Here is a 26,065-nt window from a genome sequence, read left to right on the forward strand (position 1 = left end):
CTTTATCAAGGAATGGAAATGTTTTCTTGAATATTTACAAACAAATTGCAAACGGATCAAGACATTAGCAGGACTACTGTAAAAACTTGTGCACATGCATATATACATGTGTGTGTTTGTTTGTGTGTGTGTGTGTGTGTGTGTACACACTCTCACACACATACACATATATACATATATGGAATAAAAAATGTGACAAAATAATTTTGGATATGCAGGGAAATACGAAAATAACTTCAAGGAAACACAGAAAGAGGGGGAAGTCAAATTTTAAAATGTTATAATTATTGTTGAAAAACTTGTGAAATGTTTTCTTTTGTGTTATAATCTAAAATTATAAATAAATCTAAGAAAAAAGAGAAGTGTTTGGGCATGCATTCCCATGAGCAACTCCAAGATGTGAACATGACAATCATGAAAACAGCTACCAGAAATTCCCATGGTCCATGAGGCAGTCACTTTCTCTTCTTTAACTGCAAACCTCAGATTCACATAATACATGTAGAAATGTGGATCCAGGGACAGCTTGCATGTTGAGCAAGATTTTTCGTGTGAATCAGGCCTAATAACACCCTATTCCAAATACTGAAGTCAGCTTGCTGCCTAGGTCACACTGTACTTGAAAATGTCAAGAAATCTGGGTGTATGTCCCACATCACAGGGCAAAAAGCCCATTATTTATTTATTTATTTATTTATTCATTCATTCATTCATTCATTCTCCATCCATCCGACTGAGTTTCCCCAGCCACTCTGGGTGGCTTCCAACAAAATATTTAAATACAATGGTCTGTTAAACATTAAAAGCTTCCCTAAACATAGTAACATAGCTGCCAAGTTATCCCTTTTTTTAAGGGATTTTCCCTTATGCTGAATAGGCTTCCTCGCGAGAAAAGAGAAAACTTGGCAGCTATGCATAGTAACTGTTGCCTCAATTACTGATTTATCTGCATGCTGATTTTCCAGCAGGGAGTCAGTTAAAAGAATTCAGGAACAGTTCATTACATAAATGAACCCTTACCTTTTCTCTCTTTTTTTGGCCATATTATGTTAAGAGTAGAAAGGGTAGCAGTCTTCTTCTCATATGCCATAACATTCACACATTAATAGATCACAACGTCAAAGAAACCAAAGGCTATAGTTTTCAGCTCCCCGGGATACATGCTGTTTCAGGGCCTTATTTACTTTTTAATTTCATAACACTTTTCCCTTTAGGCCAAACTCGTATTTCAATACAACTTTGCCCTTTCTTCGCTTGCATCAATTAATAGACAGACTATATATTAGTATGAAATAATTAACTGCACTGCTTATTTCTTCCCTGCAGGCAGTGGCATGAACCAATTAGATCATGGAACAAAATACAAAACAAAATCCTTTCAGTGATTTACTTGGCTCTGAAAAATGGAAGAACCCTCCCATTTCATTGCATAATGAACCTCCTAAATCCCCAAAGAGCCTAGAGTGCAGCAGAAGAGCAGCTCTACAGAAAGTTCTTGGACTCCTCTGAGCTCTCTTAAATGTACAAGAATGCAGGCATTGACCCAATCTTCATTTATACAAGTTCAATAGCCTTTAAAGAAGTCGTGTTAGCACAGCCAGTTCTGAGACTGACTAGAGCCCACACTAGTATAACAAATGAGGATGTTGGGTTAAACAGTTTGTCCACACAGCCAACACTTGAGCAGTGGTTATGAAAAAACTGTCTGAAAAGTTTCTCACTGTGTGTGCACTCGTGAACTAAACCAAGGCAGTTGCATACTCCCGTCACCACACATTCAGCTTGTGTCTGGGATGCAACAGAAATCAGTGTTTCTCAAAACATGCTGAAACCAGGCCCTGCACATGGCAATGGGGGCACACAACTTGTTTGGCATAGACGGAGGTCAATATAGGCAGGCTTTTCCCGTATAGCCTTCATGATTCCTGATGCTCATGTGAAAGCTTTCTATTTAGGTTATGTATTGGGATTTCTTCCCTATTTCTAAAGCTCCTAATGAATTAGAAGAGCTTGCATGATTAGATATTGGGTGGGGGGGGGATGTTTCCACAATAAGAACAATTAAGAAGTATTGCAAGTGGTAAAATATATTGTGCCAGAACTGAGTTCATATGAGGTGCCGGAACCGAGTTCATATGAGGTTCCCCCTGAAAAAAAAGCTCTGACTGTAAGTGTTGGACTCCAACTGCCATCAGCCCCAGTCAGCATGGCTGAGTGTTGGGATGATGAAAGTTGTAGTCCAACATCTGGAGAATCACTAGTTCCGTATCCCATGGTGCATGTAGCCACTGCTCATCAAGGGTTCATGTCTTGCTTATGGGCTTCTCATAGGCATCTGGTATGGTAGGCATCATAGCTGGATCACCGGTATATTACTGCAAAATGGTATCTGTGGAAACTAAACTAAAGCAATGGTAGTACTATCTAGGGACCTCCATCAATTCATAATCCTGCCTAGGAGGAAGGTGGGTTGCCAAAATAGTGCTCTACTGTTAATCAAATTCCAATTTAAGTGTTTGTTAAAATATGGGAAACTGGTATAGTACTGCCCACAGTTTGTGCTCAAAATGAAATTTAAACTGTAACAGGGTAGTAACATTTCATATATTCAAATCTTGGCCCAAAATCTTTGTCATCTAAAGCAAAAGCTTCCATGCACACCTCTGACAAACATTTATTTATTTCATAGAATTTATATACAGCTTACTTTCAGAAAATAAAACCTCAAAGCAAACCTCGGAGTGGCTATATATGGCATGGCCTTTCATTTGAGCGTGTACTTTTTTCACCACAACAGTTTGGACAAAGAAATCAGCTTTATGCTATTTATTTGGTAGGGGACATGATGTTAACCACAGAAACGTCTCCCTGAGAGCAGTTTCCACGCATTCCATTCCCTAATGAAAGAACTGGAGCAGAATGCCTCTCTGCTAATGCTATATTTCAGTCATTAAAAATGTGCATTTACAATTTTGTTTAAAGCTGCTAGAGGCAAAACACAGAGAAATTACTCCAGCCTTCATTTCATATTTCTAGAGTAGCCTCCAAGACCACACTCACTAGAAATGAGTGCTATTTGTACCTAGAAAGACGGCAAATGGCTTGTGCAGCCCAAGCTTCACAGTGTAACCAATCTGGAATTAATGCTCCATTTTCAAGAAGCTCAGCATGAAAGTCAAATTTATGCTCATACTAGCTGGCTGTTACACACAAGCTCAGAAAAGTGAAATTGTCTGTCAAGAAACCCAAGTTCTGTGCCTAATAATATTGTCTGAATATGTTATGCAATTTAAACATTTATTTATGATCCACTTTTCATCTACATGAATTCTAGGCTGGGGTATAAAATACAGATTCCATAAAATTCCATAAATAGGAAAAACTTCATGACAAAAGCAACTAAAATCACAGAGCAGCCTACCTACCACAGTTATTCTACCTCTATAAAACAATGAAAAAGCCAGGACAAATCAGTATGACATAAGTGTTGGTTCCAAGCAGAACTCCAAGGGGAGAGAATTCTATAGACAGGGGCTGGATGTAGACACATCAAAATAACATAGAAAACATGTTGTAAACCTCATAATGGAAAATTGCATTGCTGAAAAACGGAACTCCACAGCGCCATCTGGTGTCACAGTGTTACAAGACATTTAAAATGCTTATTCTTTACTAATGTAGCTGGGTCCATGGTGCCACTGCAGAGAAGGCCCTTTCAGCTCATGGCACATTTTAAAATTATCTTAGCCGGACAGAAATGTGGGTGGTTCAGTGGAGAGCTTAAAGAGAAGTGGAGACTATCAAGATTCGGAATGCTGTTTTCCCCACAGTGCAATTGCAAAAGATACACAGCTCTGAGAACAGCCCCCCTCAACAGCAAAACTCTGGTTTTGCCTTTCTTTTAATATCACAGAAGTCTATTTGTAAATGCAAATCATTACACAATAACTGGTTGATGGTTCTTGTGTTTATCTAGAAAAATAACAACAAATATATTAATTTTACATATATTTCAAATCATAATTGTCTTAAGCACCTGTCTCACCATTCCTCCAGTCCTAGAAGCAAAATAGTGATAAGTATTCTGATCAGCTATTTCATTTACGGTAATTCTGTCCATTCATATTTTGAAATGTATTCTGTATTAAAGACCACATAAGCAGACGATTTCCCACACATAGCAAATTAATGTATTTTCTTTCATTCTGTTTCTATAATCTACTCTTAATTAATCCAGTTTGGCACCTGCTCAAGCATTTAGTTAAGAAATAGTCTTAACCGGTTTCATTTATTTTAAACTATTTTATAAATAGTTTTATTTGTTATGGCAAGAATATTTCTTACAAATATTTGTTAATTTAGAAAGTACTCTGTAGCCCCTTACATAAACTAGTTAAAATGGATATTAGATAAAATGATAAAATAAAATGTAAATAAGCCCTGAATAGAGAGATGACAGATTTCCTTTGGTTTCCTTATAATGGGAGTGCAATGAAAATCCACACACACCTCTAGTTACAGGTAGGTAGCCGTGTTGGTCTGAGTCGAAGCAAAATAAAAAAATTCCTTCAGTAGCACCTTAAAGACCAACTAAGTTTATATTTTAGTATGAGCTTTCGTGTGCATGCACACTTCTTCAGATACACTAGAAACAGAAGTGTCAGACCCTATATATATACAGAGGGTGGTGGGGGTGGGTGGGAATGGGAGATGGGCTGATGGGAGTGGTAAACCTGTAGATGGCTGTTAATGGCTGCTGATGGCTGCAATTAGTCCTGGGCTGAGGTGCTAAAGAAAGCTTGATCATGCATAATGAGATAAGAATCCGATGTCTCTATTCATCCCAGGTGCTTCCATGGTTTTAAGCTTGGTAATGATTTCCAATTCAGCAACTTCCCTTTCCAGTCTGTTCCTGAAATTTCTCTGTAATAAAACAGCTGCTTTGAGATCTTGTATAGAATGTCCTGGGAGATTGAAGTGTTCTCCTACTGGTTTTTCACACCTCGTCACCTATCCCACCACCCACCATGAGTGAAATTGTGCTTCCAGCCATAATTTGTACTGCGTCATTCTTCCTTTATATGTCATCTGTATACCTGATTTATGTTTTAATCGATTAAATACCTTTGGTACCTTTGTGGCACCAAAACGTAATAAGGACAATTATTGGTTTTGTTTATTCTGATCTTATTTCCTTTTATATATTTTCTTTATATGTATGATCTTTAATATGAATTTATGTTACCCTTATAATTATTTATATGGTTTCTCTTATATTATGATTTATACTTTATAATTTAAGTATTTATGATTTATGTATTCATATTTCTTTCTTATGTATTCTTTTTCTTTTTTGTATAATTTTTGTATTTATTCTGTATAATAAAATAAAATTCAAAGTAAAAAAAAGAAAGAAAGAAAATTCACACACACCTCTTCTAAATATCTGCAAATTGGGACATTTATTCTAAACCACAATATTAACAGTACAGTAATAAGTATAAAAACTGTTGTTAAGGTCATTTTTTAAAAATTTTATGAATCACTTCCCCTGAATCCTAAACACTTAATTGCTTGAATACACTTACTGTGACAGCACTAAATACCATAAAAGCCTGTCTGCCTGAAGACCGTCCTGAAACTTATGATAGTAACCACCTACAACCCACTGACTGAAGAAGCGCTTCCACACCACTCAGTCATCCCTTAACTAAGAAAGATCTAAAATAAAATTCTAATTCTGAGTTAGTCACATCTACTTCTGGTCTAATCAGCAGCTCCCACACTACATGAAATGATGTCATGAAACACTACAGTCTCAGTATTTCTCACTTTCAGACCTGTTTTCATGTGCTCTTCTATTTGCCAATTGACTCTTTTCAACGCTGGCTTGGAAATTCGCTCGGACAATTCAGGTTGATGAGAACGGCAGGCTTCTGGGAAGGTAGTGCCATGAGATTGGGAGTTTGATCAGGAGTGGTTCAATAAGCCAGGGATGCTAAAGAAGACACAATTAATCTATGTTTTTATTTCACGGAATCACAGGGTTGGAAGGGACCACGAGGGTCATTTACCCCAACCTTCTGCAATGCAGGAATCTTTTTGCCCAACGCAGGACTCGAACCCACGACCATGAGATTAAGAGTGTCATGATCTACAAACTGCGCTTGGAATATTTACATAAGCTGCTGGGTGATTTTACAAAAACAAAAGCAGAAACACAACGAATAAACACAGAGAAACACAGTTCTTCCAAGAGAAATCCAATACTTTCCACAAGTCAACTCATTCTTCTGGGAAAAGCCAATTGAAATAGTGACGTTTTACTGCCATTATCTTTTGTTGGGAAAACTACAGGTGATGCATCTCTGTTGGAACAAATTGCTAGTCAATCTTCTTTAAGACTTCTGGATGGCTTAGAGATAACTCAAAGCGGGAAGAAGCAGACCTTCCTCCCCGCAACTGAACGTGATGGGCTTTCAGACTATGTACCCTGTGTGTGAAAAGAACAATTGATTGTAGTTTTCAAGGCGGACTAGCCACAGACTAACAGGTGAGTCTGGGCTCTGGAAGCTAGCAGGAAATCTGATGTGAGGCTGTGGATTTGGGTTAGAGAGTTTAAGCTTCTACCTATACCCAGCCTGTATATCTCTGTAAATGAGCTCCGATATTTTAAAAAATTCATAAGCCTCTAGCAGTAGTAGTTGGTGTGGTAGGGCAGAGCTACAGAGATGCACTCCCCACCCAACAGGAGTGCTGTTGCAACTTACCAGGACAGTGCTCAGGTTGAGTGTATGCACAAGTGGACCAGATTCAGAGGACACAGCCCTTACCTTGTTCCTTCCATGTAAGCTGCAGTGACTCCACCACTGGGAGCGTGGCTCTGCCCCAACACTGGCCAATACTAGGATCTAGAGACATCCTTCCAAAGGAAACCAAACCTAAGTGCTGCACCCTCTGGAACTTTTCACCATATGGAGAAGTGAGATGAATGCAACAAGATGATATCCTATTATCCCTTCCAGATTTACCTGTAATTTGTAGACTGTGAACTAGCCAGAAGAAGCCACTGAACATGCTTGGCTGCCTCACTGTACTTGTAGAAACATTTCTTTATTGTTTCTGTGGAGAACTTTTTATGGATGTCACTGGTTACAGGTATAGCGTTATACATTTGTATAAGAGTAGAAATAAAAACAGAGCTTAATTAAAAGTCTATCCCAATTCCAAAATGAACCTATTTTTCTATGTGCTTGCATATAATGAGCAAAGAATGCCAGATTACAAGTCTGCCATAAGATTTATATTAAAAGATTTTTAAAAATTGCACCACCACCACACTTCACAGTGCAAAAATAGGGCAGTCTGCTCTGAGTAGGTGGGGCTGGGGTAGAGTATGACAACATAACAGTATTTGAACATAATAAAAAAATTCCTTCAGTAGCACCTTAAAGACCAACTAAGTTTTTATTTTGGTATGAGCTTTCGTGTGCATGCACACGAAAGCTCATAGCAAAATAAAAACTTAGTTGGTCTTTAAGGTGCTACTGAAGGAATTTTTTTATTTTGCTTCGACTCAGACCAACACGGCTACCTACCTGTAACTAGTATTTGAACATGTAATGACAATGTGGTATCCAGTCATTAGAAATAGGAAGAAAAAAATATCCATGCATTTATTATGTTTTTAAACTGCATTATATTCAATCCAATCTTATGACATCGACAGGCTGATTTTGAACATTAGGATTTATTGGAACCAGGTTTTCTTAGTCATTCCATCTGGCCGCATAACTTACAGCAGTGCCTGATCTAACATTTGGTATCCATGGAATTTTTAAAAATAAAATAGATATTAATTGAACAATGCGTACATATGACAATACTGTCTCAGACTGTGTTCCTGTTCAACTTTTTTAAAGAGATAATCCCAGGAACTAGCCTGAATTTCTTTGCTTCTGCTAACCTGAAAGCATCAGGCCCCCCCCCAAACCATCCAACGACTGCAAAATGTTTCCTTAGAACCTGCCCTGAGTGTGGTCCAAGTGGAATTCCATTAGGAATTCTGTATCAATAAAGCAATGGAAAGCAGCATGATCATAAGGACTGCCTTTAGGTGACTCGGTACAGAAACCAGACTCCACCAGAAGCAACTGTCCAATTTATCAGCAAATCAGCCTGCTTTAGCAGCACATATACTGTATTTGAATTTCTGGATTGCTGATCCTGATCCACCCTCTCAACATCTGAGTCACTGCAGGTTTCAGTAAAGCAAGGATGGAGAGTTACAAGAAGAGAAGAAGAAGAGTTTGGATTTGATATCCCGCTTTATCACTACCCGAAGGAGTCTCAAAGGAGCTAACATTCTCCTTTCCCGTCCTCCCCCACAACAAACACCCCAAATGGACATTGGGTGAAGGTGAAAACAGGGATGAAAAGCAGGGCTGCAGAACAGAGCAGAGAAGTGTTTCCAGAAATGTGCTTGGGAAGGTTTTTTATATTATTTATTGAAAAAGAAAAAATACCAAATTACAAGTGCACAGAGTAAGGTAAGACACAAATAAGAAGAAACAAGAAATACTACCCATGTAGAAAACAAAACAGAACAAACGATATTGTGTCCATTACAAAAAAGGGGGGGAGGGAATGGTTATTGCAGTTAACGAGACCTTAACCTAATAAGGTATTTATAAAAATGAATTCCAAATACAGTGGTGCCTCGCTTAACAAACGCCCCGTAAGACAAAATTTTCGCTTAAAGAAAGGATTTTTCTAGCGGAGGTTGCCTCGCTAGACAAATTTGTTTTACAAAAAATTCGTCTAGCAAATCGCGGTTTCCCATAGGAATGCATTGAAATTCAATTAATGCGTTCCTATGGGCAATTTTTTTAAAAAAATAAATTCAATGCATTCCTATGGGATTCGCTAGACAAATTTTTTGTTATAAGAATAGACCCGTGGAACGAATTAAATTCGTCTAGTGAGGCACCACTGTATCATTAAATTTGTCCACAGCCAAGTCTACATTTGTGCACAACTTGTTCACGTGTTTCGAGTTTCTACATATCTTCAAACCAATCATTAAAGGGAGCTGCATTTTTATTTTTCCAGTTCATCAATAACAGTCTCTGTGGTTGGGAAGGTGAAATGAGAACTAAGTGCACTAGTTGCATAGGGTGGGAAGGAGAAGCCCTAGGTCAGAGGTTTTCAACCTTTTTGAGTCCATAGTTCCCTTGACCAACTAGATTCTTCTGTGGCACCCCTGTGGGGCTCACGAACCCAGTTATGTCACCCCTTGCCTGCAGAGCTGGCAGCCTCTCACCCCTTTTTGAACACCCTTCCTTGTGGAGTGTTCCCTCAGCCTCTTCTCTTTTTCCTTCTCCTTGGGAGTCCTCTGGGCAGCCGCAGCTGCCGCCCCTGGTCTCTGAGCTGCCTGCCCCTAAGAGATATGCCTCCTCACACTGTCCCACAGGGGCCTGTGAACCATCCCCTGGCCAGCCCCAGGGGCATTGTTTGCCTGGGGAGCTTGTAGCTAGGGCTGCTGCAACAAACAGGTGTGCAAAGCTTTGGGAGGTAGACACACAAGACAAGAGGGCATCAGAGGAGGGAGGGAAGGAGAGAGGGACAGAGGCCAGTGTTGCCCATAGCACCCCTAAACATCATTCAAGGCACCCCACGGTGCCACGGCACGCTGCCAAAGGGGGTTAATGTGGGGAAAATGCCAGGGATTGGTGAGCAGACTGACCAGGGTTACAGCCCCTAGGAAAACATTCTTACTTGACATCATACTGTAATGTAAAGTGTATATATATGCACACACATATCCTCAGCCACATATTACACAAAAGATTGATTTATAGCATCCTCGTTCTTTTCTACTGTCACTTTCCCTCGCCATCACTCTCTTATTGACAGGAAATCTCAGACAAACCCTGAAAAACTAAAGCCTACTCCAGACATGTCTAGACGTCAATTGTGCAAGGCAAGACATTCTTGAACTCTCCAACCTTTACAGGAGGTGAGCAGCTCAGACAGACCAGCAGCTAATGCTCTGAACACCTAAAATGCAAATAGCTTTAATCTCATTTAAAGTGACGCAACTTGGAGGAGGAGGAGGTAGAGATGAAAGGGAAAGAGGTCAAAGATAAGCAGAGAGCACAGGCAATCTTTCTTAAGCGGTCCAAATGTATCATATTTGGGTGACTTTAAACTGTCACTTTTGGTGTGGGGGGAACCCAGGGAAAAGATCTGACAGATTGTGAGAAATAAAAAGCACAATGATATCGGTATGAAAAGCAACAAGACTGTAGCTAATGATAAAAGCAATATATGGTAAAGGACTAATACAAGGTACAAAGTCTGTGCTAATTGTGTTTCCCAGTTCCACTGATGAATAATATGTAGATGCATACAAGCAACACAACTGAGAAAACATAGGCCAAGCCCTATTTTTCTTTTCCTTTTACTACAAATTATTGAAATATCCCATAGCTCCACCTTGAAGATTATGTGCTTTTATCCATCGCTATGCCATTCTGACTTCTTGTTTTATCACAGCCATAGGTTGTGTGTGATTTTGTGAATTACAGCGCAGCATCCACTGTGGGACCTAAAAACCCCTAAGAATAGCCAAGTGTCTTAGGACATCTCTGACAGAGGGCTAGCAAAATGGTCACCAGTATTCTGATGAGCACATTTGTGGCACTTGCAGCCCCAGCTTGAAAGATGATATGGACAAGGCTCATCTCTTCCTCTGTACTGGGGTGTGAGGGAGCATTGAGGCAGGAGACTGGTTGGAGGGTGTCCCTACAGTTTTGTTGAATTTCAGAGGTACTTCTCGCAACTTCCGGGTGCTTCCAGAGCAGAGAAACAAGGCTACACCCCCCCCCCCGCTGCCCCTTCCTTGACCAAAGGAGTGTCAGTGGTAAACACAGATTGTGGCTTACTACCAAGGCCTGACAGAAATTGTAGATCACATGTAACAGCTATTGCCTACTATTCGTTTGTTTATTCATTTATTTGGGGGGGGGAGTAAAAAAATGAAGGAAACATAAATTTTATGCAAAATAATAAAAATGTTTTGCAACCATTCTTCTTGAGCGCACAGCTTCATTAATAATGTTTTTAAAAGCAGCATTAAAGGGAGAACACTGAATAAGAATTAGGCAAGTACTTGTGATTAGCTCAGAATTATATGCCCCCTCTACACAGCACTCTTGATATGCAAGAATCCTAATTAATACATGATCCAAATATTCTCCCCTCTGTCCCCAGCCCCACCTCTATAAATATCATAGAGGCAGGGTGGGAGGGGAGTTGATGGAATAGGATGGTGAAACTATGGCAGAGAAATCGTAAGTGATTTTCCCATGACCACATTCCTGAGGGAACCAAGTTTGCAGATTTACAGCTGTGTGACTTATCTACAAGTTCATCTTTTCTCTAGTATCATGAATACATGATGTACTGTGGGTAACAAAAGTAAACCACCGAAAAGGAAATCGATAATAATCTGATTTATGAGTTTTAAATAAATCAGTACTTACTGGAGATACCAAGGTGATATATGTCTGAGAAACAGACAAATGGAGAGACAGGTTATGAAGGCTTGTGCTGTATTAATATAAATGCCCTTCAGCTCTTCACAAAGACAAAGGTAAGGAGTATTTTGCACATGGGTTTTTCCTTATGATGAATTGTTATTAGTAAATAGTATGTTTAGATTGTTTCAAATATTTTAAAAATAGGAATTAATGGGAACAAGCTACTATTTTGAGGGGTTTTTTAAAAAGCGAGTTTCTTCATGTTCAGTGCAAATACCTCAAACTGTTTGCCAATAAGAAGCAGATGCTTTCTTAGGTCCTCTGTTAGTTAGCCATCTACCCATAAATAATCCACTTTATATATGAAAATTCGTTTTGTTGTTGTTATTTGCTGCCTGTGCTTCCTTTTATGAGGAAGAGCAGGATATGATAATGACTAATAAACAAGCAAACAAACAAACTATAGGCCACTCAAAGAACACACTACAAATTAAACACAAATGTCAAACACCTGTCTGTGCCAATTTAATGGCTCCTAAAACTCTGGTCTAACAGTATAATTTTTACTCGGAACTTTGCCTTAATGGGACTTACTTCAAGAAAAGCCCAGGATTGCAGCCTTATCAACACTCTGGTTCTATTTAATCAACATAGCTACCAAGTCTTGTTCTGTTGAATCAACACAGCTACCGAGATGGTCTTGATATGGAAGTCATAAGCCTTGGAAATAGACCACACCTAATAAAATCCATCTAATCAGCAGCAGCTCATCTAGCTTACATTTCTGGGCAAATTAAATCAGCAAAGTTGTGCAACTCTGAACTTGCTTAACAAATTAGGAAGCACAAGCACATGTTATTTTGATTTGTAACTTGTCATTCCCAATAACTCACAGTAGTTAACATTACCATAAAACTATTAATATTTTGAGACAGCTTTCAATTAGGACCCATTATGTATTCTATATTTAAAAGCCACCAGAAGCAGACCTGTGCAAGTATGAATTATTCGGTGTGAAAACAACAGTTTTTGGCCCAGATCTTGGGTGGACATTGGCGGTATGTCCACCAACTACCATATGAGGCCCATGCCAAATGGAAAGTAGCAATGCAAGTACTTTCTGTGGCTCCTCTGTTCAGTTGCGGTGTGGTGGTATTGTTGCTATTCTAGAACCAGCTGTAGATGGTAGTCCTGCTATATCCTGGTACAAGGTGCACCAGGATATAATAAGATTCAATGCAGTCCTTTCTCCTAAACAGCACACAAAGCAAGCAAAAAGACAGTCTCCTTTAAATAAATAAATAAAAACCCTTCCTTTTTAATATGGAGGAAAGCTATTTAGGGGGAACCAACAACATAACCACCACCAGAAAATAAAAACAAAACCTCTTCCCCCTCTTTTTTTCACTGGTGGGGGTGAGATCTTTGGTTATCTAGCCGTGGGGGGGGGGGGTCCCTCCTGGATTGTTAGCAAGTTCTGCATAATTAGCTGAGCTCTAAGTGGAAAGATGACACGGGTGGTGCTGTGGTCTAAACCACAAAGCCTAGGACTTGCCAATCAGAAGGTCGGCGGTTCAAAGCCCCGCAATGGGGTGAGCTCCCGTTGTTCAGTCCCAGCTCCTCCCCACCTAGCAGTTCGAAAGCTCGTCAAAGTACAAGTAGATAAATAGGTACCTGCTCCGGCAGGAAGGTAAACGGCGTTTCCATGTGCTGCTCTGGTTGGTCATGCTGGCCACATGATCCGGAAGCTGTCTGCGGACAAATGCTGGCTCCCTCGGCCAGTAAAGCAAGATGAGCGCCGCAACCCCAGAGTCGTCCACGACTGGACCTAACGGTCATGGGTACTGTCAGGGAGTTGTTGCGGCTACTCCCAAGTAAAGACGCTCCAGTCCGTTCTGTCTTTAAAGGTTTTATTGTGCATACTATTTACAGTGCAGAGATAGCAGAAAACATTATCTCCTAGTCACTCGCAGAATCCAGCAATGGCGCCCTTCTGCTTCGGGGCCAGCATAAGAGCCTGGGTACCCCAAAACGCTGCCCCCTAACCCTGCGTTTGGGCGCGCGCCTCAATTCGGGCACCGGAAGGAGCTGTTCCACTTCTTCCCCTTGCTGGCTGGGGCAGTGCCTGGGCTCCGACACCTCCCTGAGCCGTCCCTTCTCCACTTGTTGGTCAGAGTGGTGCAGGGGCTCTGATGCCTCGCTGAGCCTTCCCTCCTCCATTCCGCTTCCCCCTGACCTGCTGCTAGCACTGTCGCTGGGCGAAGTGCTGGTCAGGATGATGGGGGGAGGCTCCCTGTAGGGAGCCTCCCTGACAGGTACCTTTACTTTTTTTGCTGGTTTGTGTGAGGGCTTATCATCATTTCTTATTGGTTAGGAGGGAAGAGCTGGAGACACCATGCCTGCAAAATATCTGTAAAGTATGGCTCAGCTGAGCTACCCACTGGGAAGCTGTTAAATCTCCACATTGTTGAAACACTTATCTCAATGTCATTTCAATACCAGTAAATTCAACTATTTATTGCACAGCACTTAGTGCAGTGCAGAGCACAGCAGATGTTGATGGGCATGCACCAACCCAACTCTCAGCATCTCACTGAAAAAGGAGTAAGGTCCCTAAGACAACAGTAGCAGGTCTGGGAACTTGACCCTTTCCAACACAACTTTCAGTAGGAACAGCCAAACCAGAAAGCCACTAGAACAGACCGCTGCACTGCCCCTCAGTCACACAGTATTTTGGCACGCATCGCATGCATCAATATGACCAAGAGGGGAAGTTATTTTGCATACATATGATAAATGAAACACTGTGTCTGTTAAAAACAGAAACCTTCCATTACAAGCAAGATTGTGGGTCTATTTGCTTAACTGGCTGGGGGAACCCAGCCAGATGGGCGGGGTATAAATAATATATTATTATTATAAATTATTATTAACTGAAGAGCATCTTTGAAACCTCTGTTTTCAAACCTTTTTCTTAAGATATCAAGAAATAATTCCATTTCCACTGACCAGAGAGCACATTTTAGATTACCAGGGAGGGAAGAGATTCAAATTACCATATTTTCCCGTGTAAAATACTAGGTTTTTTTCCTTTTAAAAATGTCAAAAATTAGGGGGCATCTTATACACAGGGCCATCTCCCCCCCCCATTTTCTTAAATCTGAGTCCCCCAAAATAGGAAGTGTCTTATACATGGGGGCGTCTTATAGACAGAAAAATACGGTACAATAGTGCTTTATTTTTATTTTACAATTGGGGGGGGGGGACAAAGAGAACTATTCCTAAAAACTACTGCAGGGAAGAGCTTTCTTTTTTGAGCTAAAAGAAGTTCCTCTCCAAAAAATGTTGAGTCAATATCAAATTAAGCACTGTTGTATTAGGCTATATTATATCATCTGTGGCTCTGTTTATTTATCAGTTTTTAACTGATAAATATCTTACTACCGTATTATTAAGTGCTGTTTATTTATAAGCAGAGCTCATTAGGATTGCTATTAAGTATTAATTCAATTAACACAGCAAATGCTACATACAATATAATTTCTCCAATGCATCTTCCAATTTATCAACTTAATATCATCCAAATCTGTCTCCCTGCTTTGTCATGCATATTTTGTATAAACTGCTTCTATAATTCCCAGAATGAAATAATCAGATGTGTGCACTATGAAAGCTTTCTTGCATATGGAAAATCTCATCTACCAAAGAGGGGGGGAAACAAAAGTCAGACTGGTAGTTGCTGAAAACCAGCCTAATCTGGAAGCCTTTCACTTCTAAAACAAAATTCCTTGCAAGCTGGCAGCCAGTTTAAGTTGCTATGTATCTTGAAATTGCATACATGATGTGTGAATGAATCTCCCACATCTACCGCAAGTTTGAGACTTAAAAAAAAACAGAACTGCCGATATTTCCATGTGGAAATGTCAAAGGCAAATACGCAACAGCGTTCCACTTGCTGACCTCTGAAATCTGTACACTTTCAGTGTTTCCAGCGAAATCAAAATGATACCCAGTGGGAAAACATTCAGTGTTCATAGTCTTAAGGCACGAAGCAGTTCTAGCCGGAAAGGGGAAATGAATGGGAAATGTTGAAAGGTTTTGCTGCTGCTGTTCCCCTTCCCTGGAGAATCACAAAATATGCCATTTGGGCAACAGCAAATGTTTTAACAAGAAATCTGCATAATTATTTTTCTTTCCATTCAAACGTATTTTTTTGCCCCCCTCCCCCCCCCCTGCTCTCAAAGGACTGTCCTTTCAGTAAGAGGGCACCTGGGAATGAGCAAGCCTCCATATGAACTGTAGGTCCATTTTGTTCCATTAACAAAAGCAGAGCGAGAAGAATAAGCCTCTCATTGCAGCTAGGTCAGCCTATATCATGGACCTCATCTCTGGCATAGGCATGGACCAGCTGTGCACGAAAAAAGTAAAGCAAAAACCCAACTGGAGCCTCCCTCCCATGCCAATGTTATGACCCAGCTTCTATATGCAAGGGGTTATTTTCCAATACATAGTAAATTACAGCAACAGGCTGTTGTGACTGCAAATGTGCAATCCGACTTTGTGCCACACCACCTGGACAAGCGCTGGAATGAGAAGAGTTCCTGCTCTCAAACTGGCACCAGCTGAGTGACTGGTGCATCCTAGAATTTATGACTGTTCAACTTCAGCTGCTTACAATAACCTCTCTCAGAACAGGGCATCACATGGCATGAACTGTCTGTGCCTGAGATCATCACGGCTGACGTATTCCCCTCTTAGAAATGCATCCTTCTTTCATGAGCGCAGTGGTTACTGGCCTCTGCATTCCCCACTTCCCACCTAATAATTGACGTACAAACTCTGCCGCCTTTTTCTCTGCATTTCAGGAAGATTTTTTTTATATAAAAAAACAACAAATAATAATATTAAAATAAACCTTGTGCAAATACAATTATCCTCTGTTTTCCGATCCTGAGATTATCTGAAACACTTTGTAATCCGGATTGACTCTGTGCCCCCAACCCTTGCCCCCTTTGTAGTTCAAATTCCATGCAACCCCACATGAATAAGGATTATCCTGTTTATCTGAATATACGATTGGCCAGAGCTACAGACAGCAAACTCTTTTTGCTGATCCCAGTGCAAGCCCTTTTCGATGGCAGGGTGGGTGTGACGCCCTGCTTCACCCTGCAGCGTTCCACTCATTCATATACAGTCACTTCCAGCCTACACTTGCTCACAAACCCAGAGACCGGCACACACTCCACAGGCATCTACCAGCTGGTGCAGCCACAAGGCCTGGTTCCTTTTCTCTCAGGGGGTGAGTGGATGGGGGTTACACAAAACCCTTAACCTTGAATACTCTCTTCCCTTGGAATTGGTCCAGCGTCCAGCATCAGATGTAAATAGCTTAATTTCTAAAACGTAGTGGACTAAAGCTTGCCTGAATGTCACACTCTTTGTCATGTTAGCCCTTCCAGGATTGTGGTTCGTTCTTGGGGGGGGGGGGCTGCGTACTTTGTACATGCTCAGGGGCACCACTTACTTCACACTTCAGAAATGAGCCATGGCATTCAAAATAGGCTTCCTTATAGGGAAGATTACAGCATCAGAGGAGAGGACAGCTGCTGTAGTTTTCCCCATCCTGCCTCCTCCTCACCATCCGAGTCCTTATGATTCTTTCCTAAGATCTTTCTTCTCTGTCCTAAAAAACCCAAGATGCCCCCTTTTTTTAAAAAAAAAACCCTCCAATTTAAGGTTTTTGGAAACCTGTTAGTTAAATGTGGTTTTAATGCTCGCTGGCAGTCTGACAAGGATGATCTCAGAAGTAAACTAGTCACATCAACAGAAAACTCAATATTAAAATAATTTGGCTCCTTGAGGGTACTGTGGGTTGGGAAACCGGATTGCCATACAAAAGAAAAATTCAAAAATATGGATGGCTGAAGTGAAGTACTCTTTACTAAGAAGGAAGCAAATTGTGTTTTCTTTCTGTTGGTGCTGCCGTGTTCCAGAATAATAGTTTTTCAACAACCAAAAAAGGCCCACAGCAGCCTAATAGGAAGTTAAATCTTATTCCTACGCACTTTTTGGAATAGTGAACAAAAACAGCAGGGCTTGTGCAACAAAAATGCGACATTTTATTTCAAGCTGGCTCAGTGCAATATGATTTCTTTGGCTCCTCTCCTGCTTTTCATTGCCCAAATAATCAAGATATACAGGGGAATGTCAGGTTTAAGCCAATCAGCATGCTTTTTGGCTCTCTTCCTGAGGCGACTCACCACCCCTCCCCCACCCCGCTTTCTAACACTTCTCTACTTCCTTAGCATCCACTGAGACAAAAAGCAAAGGGGAAGAGAAAATGAGATATTAGCAAAAAGGAAAAAACAAAGAGAGGAAGGACTGATAAAACAAGCAATGTATTTGAGGTGGTAAACCAAGCTAGGATACGGTACTGTAAAAGAAAATCTGAACTATGTTAACCCCCTGTTGTTTCAGGGCGACTGCTGAGAGAGGCTTGGAGGGCTGCCACTGTAATGAAAGTAATAAGATGTTCTAGGCAGTGTGCCTCTGCTTGGGAAAGGGAGGGAGAAGGGATTAGATAAAAGAACCAGAAGGACACAGATGTGATGAATGTGCTATCAGGATAGATTCCAAGTCGCTACAGCTGCAAAATATTCCCTTGTGTTTAAAACATTCAAACACTGATGTTTGTCTGAGATTGGAAGAGGGAGGGCAGCGAAGGGAAGTACTAAGAGGCAGTATAGTTTAGCTTGCACTGCATCCTCATGCTCAAAATGAAAGTGGGGGAGAGGGTGTCCTGTGGACTGGTAAGTTCAAGAATGCGTGGCAGGAATGTTTATTGAGTCAATGGTTTTCTTTTGCAGTTGCAGGGCTGGCCCTGCCATTAAGCAAGGCAAGTCAGTTGCCTCAGGCAGCAGATGCTAATGGGTAGGGGCAGCAAGTGGCTGCTGCTCCTAAACCCGCCAACCATTCTGCTCTGTTGGAGGACAAAGCTGTGTATGTTACATACTTGGTCCCCCTCTAAGCTAGCCTGTTGACCAGTTTAGCTGGAGTGGAGGACACTGTCCCATCACCAGTACTGAAATAAGATTTAACTGCCAGACCACTTGGATTCTGTGCAAGTAATCGGGGTGGGCTGCCAACTTGTCTTTTGCCTCGGGCAGCAAACTGTCTTGGACTAGTTGTGTAAAGTCATAATAGCTCTCTCTAACAACTCAGCTTTTTGCCTTTCATTAAAATGTTGTAGTGCATTTGTGGGGCATATTAAGGAAGGTATACCCAAGTTAGGACTGGTTCAGGCATGCATCTGCTTCACCTTAATTTCTCATCACTTAATTATTCAAACATTTGATGGCCATTGGTTCGATATGTGAAACTGGTGAAGCTGCAGGACACCTTTGGGCACTGTACACTCTGTTCGGAAAAAGCTCCGTGTGGAAAAATCCCTCGCCTAGATCCATAGAATGCTTTGGTCTGTAGTGGTCTCTTCCAAGCCACAAGGTTGTTATGAACTGAGACAGAATGAGTGCAGGCAGTGCAGAATTGTCCAGGATTACTTTTTCCTCCTACAGCTCAGTGATTTGATGCACAACAGGATGCAAAGGAAGTTGCCATCTGGATTTGATGTAACATACAACCTGAACTGGGTAAAGCATAGGCGACATTTTGCCTCCTGTGTTTTCTTCACACTGTGAATCCTGGTCTGAGTGGAAGTCTCAAATGAAATCTATCAAGTGAGGATTAACTTTCGTTTATTACATTTCTCTCCTGCCTTCCCTCTGTCTTGGAACCCAAGGTGCTTTCCAGGTGGTCACCCATCCAGGCACTGACCAGAAACCAGTTAACATCACCTGGTAAATCAGTACCAATCACCCACTTTTATCACTAAAATGTTAAACCCACACAAATAGTATAGGGTTAGTCATCTTTTCATTTGTGTCTCCTACAAAGATAAAAACGCAATTTACCAGAAAGCATCTCTCTCTCTCCCTCCCCCCTCCCTCTCTCTCTCACACACAAGCACTGCTGTGGATGAGAAAGTACACTTTGAACTTCACAGCCATCCCAAAATAGACTGAAAAGAGGAAGCGGGTGGGGTGAGTTCCTTTCTACTTACAAAGAACTTCGCCAGCCGATACAGATCAAGCAAAAACAGCCCTGACACTGAGTGCAGCAATCGGCAAGAGTCCTCCCCTCTTCTCCCAGTCTGGTCTATTTTAAGGTTGCAGCAGAGGAAACTTGGCAGCAAATGTTTCCGAAAGTTGCCCCCGTCACTTCCACAAATTCAAATAGTTTTTAAGGGCACATCTCGCAGCACTAACCGTTTTGAGGGGGTCGGAGTTGAGAAGATATTTTAATAACAATGTTTCAGAAGCATCAGACCGTCTGTGACATGTTGCCCGCAATTTCTGTCAAGAACTAAAAGTAATGATAAGGCCATACCTTTATTAGCTCCTATTTGGTTAGCTAATACGGGGTGTTCTTGGGTTTTACTGCCACCACAGTGCTATCTGTGCATGCATGTGCGTGTGCTGCAGAAGAGTGAATCTTTCAAAGAATATATCTATCACTGTGAAATGGGACAAAATAAAAAAAAATCCTTCAGTAGCACCTTAAAGACCAACTAAGTTTTTATTTTGGTATGAGCTTTCGTGTGCATGCACACTTCATCAGATACACATGTGAAATGGGAGTCATCATATGAACAACCATCCCAGGATTGATGGAACCTTTTTGAACCTGAGGACCGCAGGACCTTCCAGGGGCCACATAGCAGCAGTGGATGACCAAGAAGGTGGAAAGGACAAAGTTGGTGACAAAGTTATCTGATCACTTGAGCAGACATTTAAATACCATAAGGCAAATGATTATTTGTACCTGGGACATTTAATAAATCAACAGAAGTATTAATTAATAAATAAATATAAGGAAAGACTTTTTTCCTGGTTTTTTCTCTCTCTTGCTTTGTCATATTTGTCAGTAAAATTCACCTTACACATCACAGCATCATCCAATAAGGTATTTTTTTTTCTATGAAACGAGGACCACACTCCACTCTAAATGTACATTTCGCTTGTGTATAAGAAGCAAGGCTTACATAAGGCAGTCATTAGTCAGCAGCGTTGTCAGTCTGAAGTTGTGTGTGAAATTGAGAGAAGCAGTTTGTCCTACACACCTCACAAAATGTGTGGGGAATCTAGCTACAGAAATGCTTTTGTGAAAATATGCTGCTGTCAGAATAGCTATAAAAATACTTTTTTAAAGAAAAAGAAAAAGAAAGAAACCTACATGAATAAAACATCAAGATTGCACAGTTCAGTTCTTAAATGTCAGAAAGTGACAAAATTAGGGTTGCAGAAGTACAGCCCACCACTTTGGCCCCCCGTAAATATGCACAGCTCACAATGCTTAATGGTAGTACGACACACAATTTCCCAATTATCTTTTCTCCCAACAGCTTTCACATGGCAACTCCAAGCTCTGTGTTCTTGCTAAGCAAATGGAAGGGGCACCTTATTCTCCCCTAGTACAGTAAAATACATTATTTCTTCTCAGCTCATGATTAAAAAAAATCTATCATTTAAGTAGCAGGGAATTAACGTTGTAGCTTCCTGTAACTAAGGAACAAAGATTACATGAGTGCTGACTGCGCAATTTCAATCTCCATTGTTCTGGAGCCAGATTTTTGAAACTGTCACCCTCAGGGACAACAGCCATGCCAACATTGTAATTTTGATGGGTTTAGGCATAGTCTTTTTATATGTGGCTGCATCTTGCTTCAAACAGTTATGGAGATTTTAGTCAGCCTCCAAATATTCTCTTCAACATCAATGTTCCAGATAACTTCTTGATTATGGTGGGATAAATTGGCACGATGGCCAGGATATGCAGCCGAGTACTGTATACTTTTCTGTGGCTCACACAGCATTAAAATACAAATAATTCCTCAAGGTTTTGGTTCTAAGCACTGCAGGTTAATGTTTTAAAACCAAGAGAAAAAAAGTGAACCGAAAAAATAATAATGAGGCCTTAAATCACAGAAAGAAACAGTATGAGTTGAATGACACTGGAACACAACGAACCAATTCAGACAAAATACTAAGTCAAACACTGGTTTAGCACAACCAAGCAAACATGCAGGCTCCTGGGAAGACAACTGTAGCCACTTTGCCCCTCCTCTATGGAAGCCATGGTTTGATGCTGTTTCCTTCAGACAAGGAGCTTGTCTGGAAAAGGAAAACAAACATTGGTTTGTCTGGAGTGAGGCAAATGTCAAGCCTGGGTACTGATGTTATGCTAAACCAAACCTTGGCTTAGCTCTCGGTTCTGCAAGACAAGCAAAGCAGCCACAATCTTTTTGTCAAGAACTTACACATTTGCTCATTAGCTGCCCTTCACCTCTTCCCCCTGCACCTTCTCACATTTTCAACCAGCAACTCCTAAGTTACTGAGTTTGGGGGAACCCTGCCAATACGTTTTCTGATGTAGCAAGACGGTTATGTTTACCAGCTCTCTGCTTGTGTCTAGGATAGGAATCAATTTAGCAGTATGGTTGGAGAAGCAAGAATTTGAAAGAGCAACATGATGCTTTAGATATATGGTGTGGATGAACAATTGCCTTTTGCTTACAACAGAGAGGGAGGAAAACTCTGCCCAGGGAATGGTCAAGTGTTGGTGGGAAATGGGCAAAACATCAATAAGAAAATATAACCAAAAATGACACCAATAACTCTGTTCGTTTCCTGCCCTTCTTTCAAAGAGTTCAATGCAGCAGCCACTCGCCCCTCATATCAACCCCATGGTTGTCCCAAAACCATCCAAGTAGAATATACAGTTGAATGAGAATTCAAACTTAAGTATCCCTGTATGCATTACACTGTATGCATTACACGACACTCATACCTAGTGCTTGGGACTCCCATGCAACTGGGAGAATGTGATGTAATAGACAGCATCAATAACAGACGCAGAAAAATCCATGAACACAAAAGACGACAGGTACATAGCAGCAATGATGCCTAATGCATTTTGGGCACCTCTTTATTCAGGGAAATGCTTACTGCCTCTTAATGAAATACTGCTCAAGGCAACTACTTAGGTGAGCTGTAGTAGAAAAGAAGCATTAACCATTCTCTTTGATGAAGAGTTTCTTTGAAACACATTGAGAACTAAATCTATTGTGTAGCATGCCTAACAATACAAACCCTATGCAGATTTGCTTGGAAGAAAGTCTCATTTTCAGTGACACTTACTTCCGGGCAAATGTGTGTAGGATTGCTCCCTAAGTAATACAACCATGTGGGCAGTGCCAAGCTTGTGGGTCTTTAACATGGAATTGGCACCCCAAAAGGAAAAGATGCCATTTCTGTGCAACAGCCCACACCCACATGATTGGGTCATTTAAACGCTGACCCACAGCTTCAAGGGGTTCCCCCATAGTTGGTGGACAGAATATTTCAATGGCACCTCTGCTATCTTGTTTTGCGCAACAGGTGGTTCTGAGGACACAATTTGGGTCTGTTTTCAGTAGTCCCACACCCAACCCCTTAAATATTACCAGAATGACATCCAGAAGGCCTAAATAAAATTCTGATGATATTTAATTTAGAATCTCTTCTTTTTAAATTTCAGATATATTTGTGGTAGAGGAAATGATGCTTCAAGCACAGTTTAATTACCAGGTGGGGCTGGGTTATATGAAAGCAGTGTACATTTTAACCATATATTAATGCAACACCCTTCAGTGTTTGCCATGTTAAATAAATGTTTTAAGACTCTCCCTTTGACTTCCGCCATAAGGACACCTGCCGGCAAAAGAAGAGCTCACACAGTGACACCCTCAGGCAAGAGGAGGTCTGGATTGCCCTGGGATAAGCTCTGTTACTTTTTCTGCAAGCATTACATCTGGCCTGAATAAAGATAGAAACTTTGTGACGGGAAACCAAAACTTAGTGATGGTTGTTAAGGGAATGGCAACAGTGCAATCAACAGACCAACTGATGTACAGGGAAGTTTGATTCAGCTGATTTTTTTTAGATGCCCTATTATGTCAGCAATCAATGCTAGCAACAAAACACTGGCACTGCCAGAGCACAGTAAATACACAGATGGCCAATAGGTTACAGACCTTTCGGAACAGCTTGAATTTAGATCCTTATACACAATAATCCCCTGGCATTACAACTGTTTTAAAGCTCTGTCTCTCTGTGTGTTAAAATAAAAAGCAAAGGGGCTTCACCCTGCCTAGCCTTCTAGAGGTCCAGGATAGGAATTCACTGTGGCCATAGACTGAAATCAAGGTCTGATGGGAAAATTTAAGATATGCTAGTCAAGGCATTTACACTTTTGTAGGGGGTAGGGAAGAGGGAGAATTATATCCAGAGATCTTGTTAGAAACCAGAAAGTATTAAATTGATTATTGTAAGCCCATCTTGTGAGGACTTTGTCCTGAAATGTGCACAAAAATGTGATTAGATAGATAGATAGATAGATAGATGACAGAATAAATGAATTTGTTAAAGATTCACATCCTCTACTGTTTTTTTTTCTGAGGCTGATTCACTGAACCTAGACTGAGGCTGATTTACTGAATATAGTCTGGTACTATAAAACTTCAAAGAGCTGTGGATTCACACATTCCCTCCTCCCCTTCCACATAATCATTATTTCCCTCCTTGGCTGGTTTGAGACAAAACAGTGCTTCTCATTTCAACTGAACCAGCAATGAGAAAGAAACGTTCTTCTACTAAAGGCCACAAGTAGAAAGAGCCAACTTCCTTTTTCATCAGTCTGTTGAGCCGTAACAGAAGACAAGAGTTCCCACATAATATCAGGGCACTACCACCAGGAGACTGGAGACATGTGCTTCCATAGGGGAAGGAGGTTGCTCGGAGGCAGAGGAACCAGGTTCAGTCCCTGGTATCTCCAAGTAGGGTTCGGAAAACCTCCTGTCTGAAGCCCTGGGCAGCCACTGACAGTCTGGGTCAACAGTCCTGAGCAAGAAGGACCAATGGTCCGACATGGTAAGGCAGCTTCTTTTGTTTGTGTTGACGGTAGATACCTCTGACTTTGGTGTCGTTGGAATTTAGCATTCCTTCTTACAAAGATAAGAAGAGACACGTGCATTGATCGACCCACGTTTGCCTCTGGCACCGACCCAAACTGGTATGTGGCAGCTCACTCCTGTATTGCTCACCATGAGCAAATGCAGTTCACAGACTGAGAAAGATTCCCTAACCCTGCCCTACCCTGTTTCCCTGAAAATAAGACATACCCATAAAATAAGCCATAGCAGGATTTCTAAGCATTTGCACAGTATAAGCCATACCCCAAAAATAAAACATAGTGATAGGTGCGGTTCTGGGGGGCACCAAGGAAGAGACGAGGCTGGACAAGTAATTAAAAAATAAGACATCCCCTGAAAATAAGCCATAGTGTGTCTTCTTGAGGAAAAATAAATATAAGACATGCCTTACTTTTGGGGAAACACGGTATATGCACCGAACTAAGAAAATATGGCAATAAAAATTTATTATTTATTGAATTTATATACCGCCCTATACTTGGAGATCTAAGGGTGGTTCACAGAATCAAATCAATATATAAAACCACAAAATACATAATCAAAACAACAACAACAACCCAATAACCTCCCAAAAAAACCAACGACAACATTTTAAAAGGGCATAGGAGTTACCCCTATGCCCTACTACTTACTCAGGTCCAGTATGGTAAAGGTAAAGGTAAAGGTACCCCTGACCATTAGGTCCAGTCGTGACCGACTCTGGGGTTGCGGCGCTCATCTCGCGTTATTGGCCGAGGGAGCCGGCGTACAGCTTCCAGGTCATGTGGCCAGCATGGCAAAGCCGCTTCTGGCGAACCAGAGCAGTGCACAGAAACGCCGTTTACCTTCCCGCTTGGAGCGGTACCTATTTATCTACTTGCACTTTGACGTGCTTTCGAACTGCTAGGTTGGCAGGAGCAGGGACCGAGCAACAGGAGCTCACCCCGTCGCAGGGATTCGAACCGCCGACCTTCTGATCAGTAAGACCTTCTGATCAGTAAAATTACACAATAAATATCACATTCTGAACAGTCCAACCACTTCCTTAACACAAGATTTTATTTTCTTCCTGTGAAATAATATTTTAGGGGCTGGGTAAATACATGTTTTTGATGCACATATCCATCATAAGGGCAACATGACTCCAGCAAAAGTATCTGCTTTCAAGGGGATTTGCATTCTCATCAAATACTGAACTGAGTCTAGACTAGCCTGAGGATAACTGCCCCCTAACCTCCCTGCGGAGACACGGAAAGACAAGATGGAAGGAGAATAGTTTCTGACAGAAATCAAATCCTGGTTACTGCACTTCTGGGAAAACTAAAGACAAGAAGAAGAAGAAATAAAGCAGAGGAAAAGGGAATTAAATTGTTTCTTTAGAGCTCATTGAACAGAATACCTTGTCAAAGGGCTGGAAAGAGAAGACAACTTTCAAATAAACAGAAAAACAAAGACC

General features: G+C 41.1%; 1 protein-coding gene and 1 long non-coding RNA gene across 6 annotated transcripts in view; both read right to left on the reverse strand.

Annotated features, from left to right (window-relative positions):
- LDLRAD4 (low density lipoprotein receptor class A domain containing 4) overlaps positions 1–26,065 on the reverse strand; it is a 289,122-nt gene that overhangs the window by 39,366 nt on the left and 223,691 nt on the right. The window lies entirely within an intron of this gene.
- LOC148684814 (uncharacterized) lies at positions 3,996–5,381 on the reverse strand. The gene is made up of 2 exons (XR_015951438.1): positions 5,003–5,381; positions 3,996–4,509 (listed from the first exon to the last, which is right to left on the reverse strand). It is a non-coding gene; the product is annotated as an uncharacterized LOC148684814 (long non-coding RNA).

The sequence above is a fragment of the Zootoca vivipara genome, chromosome 8 (genome assembly GCF_965207765.1).
Source record: "Zootoca vivipara chromosome 8, rZooViv2.hap1.1, whole genome shotgun sequence".
Lineage (NCBI taxonomy): Eukaryota > Metazoa > Chordata > Lepidosauria > Squamata > Lacertidae > Zootoca > Zootoca vivipara.